This window comes from Petaurus breviceps, unplaced genomic scaffold (genome assembly GCF_028583685.1).
Source record: "Petaurus breviceps papuanus isolate PSGF00001 unplaced genomic scaffold, PetGlider_PUasm1.0 176, whole genome shotgun sequence".
NCBI classification, from domain to species: domain Eukaryota; kingdom Metazoa; phylum Chordata; class Mammalia; order Diprotodontia; family Petauridae; genus Petaurus; species Petaurus breviceps.
Genome location: NW_027185771.1, coordinates 34,274,218 through 34,277,636, shown reverse-complemented (window position 1 = coordinate 34,277,636; position 3,419 = coordinate 34,274,218). Strand labels below are relative to the sequence as shown.

The window sequence follows — 3,419 nt, the reverse complement described above, 5'->3', positions numbered from 1 at the left end:
GGAAGGGAAGGGAAGGGAAGGGAAGAAGAGGAATAGAGAACAGATCTAGGTTATGAGCTTGGGTGATTAGAAGGTGGGTGGTACCCTTGAAAGTAATAACTTTGGAAAAGGGTCTGGGGGCAAAGATACATACAGAGTGGCTATGAGGCAACCTTGGAGCATGAGGCATTAGAAGTAGGCTAAGGGACAAAGAATGGCCTCCTGCAGAAGGCAGCGCTTGCGCTGATGCTTAAAGAAAGCCAGAAATGCCTGTAAAGGTGAGGAGGGAGCACATTTCAGGCACAGGAGACAAAGTGCTAGAGGGTGGAGAGGGGAGATGGGAGGTGGTGTCCTTTGTACGAAGCAGCAAGTAGGCCCCAAGGGCTGTACTGTGCTGTTCATGGAGGGAAGCCATTTGTAACTAGATTCTAGAGCCAGGAAGGAGCTTTAAATGCCAGACAGAGCTTCTGATATTTGATCACTGAGGTAATAGGTACCTCAGCAATCCTTTCTAGCTCTAAATTTACGATCCTGAATGTCCGGACTAGGTAGTTGTCAGAAACCTATGGAAGGAAAACAGCCTCAGCCCTAATACCTGGCCTGTTCCTGCCATCAATTTACCCTGTCTATGGTTTATCTGTGAGCTCCCTCAGAGCAAGGACTCGATGTTGCCTTTCTTTGTCCAATTCTCAGCCTGGCACATGGTAGGCACTTAATAGATACTGAAGGACTGATCGACAGGAAAGTATATGGAAAGACCATGAAAGAGCCTGGGAGTGAGATCGGCCAGCCCTGGGTCTGTCCTGTCTTCTCACTTGGCCTCCCGATTTCCTCTTCTGTAAAATGAAAAGGCTGCATTAGATGAGCCCTGAGGTTCCTCCCTGCTCTGAAATCATGAAAGTCACAGAATAACAGTGTTTAAGTCCTCGGTAAGTCATTGCTTCCTCTTTAGCAGTCACTTAATCCAACCCACCCAAGACAGAAGTGCCCATAAGGATACACCTGACCAGGGCTCATCTTTGGCTCTAGGAGCTCTGAGGAGGGAGAACCTGATGCTCTACTTTCCTTCACTTTTAGACATCCGTGGTTTTTATGAAATCAAACACCAATTTGCTTCTACTTGGGTTCATCGTTTCACCCAACATTCCACCTATGGCTCTGCCTTCACTCTGAAAATCATCCCTCATGTGAGTCGATTTCTTCATGTTCCTGCTCTTCCTCTGGCTGTAAATCGCATGATCATTTTAAAATTTTTGTTATTTGTGCCATTTGTTTTTTGTTTTTGTCAAAAGATTTCAAATTCCTAAAGGACAAATTCATCACTGGCAGTGAAGAAAGGAAAGTGAGGTATGTAAATACATGCTATTATTATCTAAATATAAGCTATTAAAATAGAGAGAGGTAGCATGATACAGATTGTGAGAACTTCTGGTTTGGCAGTCAAAAGCCCTGGCTTCCACTGTAGGCACTAGGTCTTGGTTGGTATGCTGCCTTGGACAAATTACTTAGTTTATCTGGCCTCAGTTGCTTTTTCTGCAAAAAGAGAGATGAGGAGGGCGTCCTTTATAATATTATCTCTTTCTATATTATTTTCTGCATTTAAAAACGTTGATCTGACCTTACCTTGGAAAAGTCATTTATTTTTCTCAGTCTCTCCTCATCAGTAGAATGGGCATAATGATAATACCTACCTCCCAAAGTAGTTGTAAGGATCCATAAAGTGCTTTACAAACCATAAATCCTCCTCCCAGCCCAGTCCATGACCTTCCAGACTTCAAAATGTTGACCTTCTGGCTAATCTTGGAATTTTCCTCACAGCCTAACAAGGGTTTGCCTTCATTAAGGCAGTCTGCTCACACCTACATTCCTTGGAAATGCCCACACCCTCTTTCTCCTATTGGTAAGTTCCTCCTAGAGCCTCCATTAAGTGGGAGGGCCCACGCTGACCTGGCTCCTGACTTTCTGGACTCCTAAACCACCACCACTACCTTCTTCTTCAGCTCCCTTTTGTGTGTGGTCTTTTCCAGTTAGAATGTAAGCTCCTGGGGTGGCCAGGTAGCATAGTGAGTAAGAGCACCGGCCCCAGAGTCAGGATGACCTGGGATCAAATCTGGGCTCAGACACTTAGCACCCACCCAGAAACACCTGGCTGTTTAACCTTGAGCAAGTTACTTAACCCCAATTGCTTTAAAAAAAAAAGAATGTAAGCTCCTTGAGGGAAAGGGCTATCTTTCTTTTTGTTTGTAGGAACTGACTGATTGATAAATATTAGGCAATGGGGAGGGGAGAAGCACTGGCAGCCAGGGAAACATTAGATAAAGTTTCTTGTCAAAGATTTTGCTTTAGGAACGAGATCTGCAGGAAAGACAGGAAAGTCAGAATTCCTGGAGTCACAGATAAAAGAGGGAGAGAATTCCAGGCATGGGCAACAGCTTATGCCAAACCCTTAGATAGGAGATGGAATGTTGTGTGTGACAAAGAGCAAAATACCCATTTGGCCGAATGTGGGGAATAACCCTGGAAGGGTAGGAGAGAGACAGCTTGTGAAGCGCTTTCCATGCCAAATGGAGGAGCTTATGTTTGATCCTGTGGTGATAAAGAAACCACAAGAGTATATTCAGTAGAGCAATGACAAAGTCTGCCTTTGATTTTGGGATCTCACTCTGGCAGCTCTACGGAGGATGGACTGGGGAAGATAGACATTGGAGGCGTGGTGGCTATTTCAATAGTCCTGGATGAGTAAAGAAAAGGGGACAGATGTGGACAGTTGTGAGATGATGAAGAAGAAGAATCAAAGAGACTTGGCAACTGAATGACCGTGTGGGATGCAAAAGAGTGAAGTGTCATGGATTATTCTGAGGTTGTAAACCTGGAGGAAAGATTCCCTACTCTTTGTATAAAAGCAAAGTTCAGAAGACTGTTGTGGTCTTTTGTTTGTTTGTTTTTGCTTTTTGGAGGGGGATAGGTAGGGCAATTGGAGTTAAGTGACCTGCCCAAGGTCACATGGCTAGTATGTATTTAGTGTCTGAGGCTGGATTTGAACTCAGGTCCTCCTGAATCCAGGGCAGTTGCTCTATTCACTGCACCACCTAGCTGCTCCAGACTGATGGGTTTTTACTGGAATGATAATGCATTCTTTGCTGAACCTGGTGAGTCTGAGATCTTTTCAGACATGCAGTTCAAAATTATCCAATTGAGTCAATTAGTGATGTGGGACTGGGTCTCAGAACATCAGCTTTAATGGCTTTAAACAGCACTAAAAACTTTGGAATATCCTGTATTGATCTTTTAAGTGCCAACTAAAATGCCACCTTCTACAGGAAGCCTTCTCCAATTCTTCTTAATACTAGTACTGCCCTTCTGTTAAGTATTTCCCATTTAATCTATCTATCTATCCATCCATCCATCCATCCATCCATCCATCCATCCATCCATCCATC

The 3,419-nt window shown here is 44.1% G+C and overlaps 1 protein-coding gene across 1 annotated transcript in view; it reads right to left on the bottom strand.

Moving 5' to 3' along the window:
- Positions 1-3,419, bottom strand: part of WWOX (WW domain containing oxidoreductase) — a 1,292,857-nt gene that overhangs the window by 294,150 nt on the left and 995,288 nt on the right. The window lies entirely within an intron of this gene.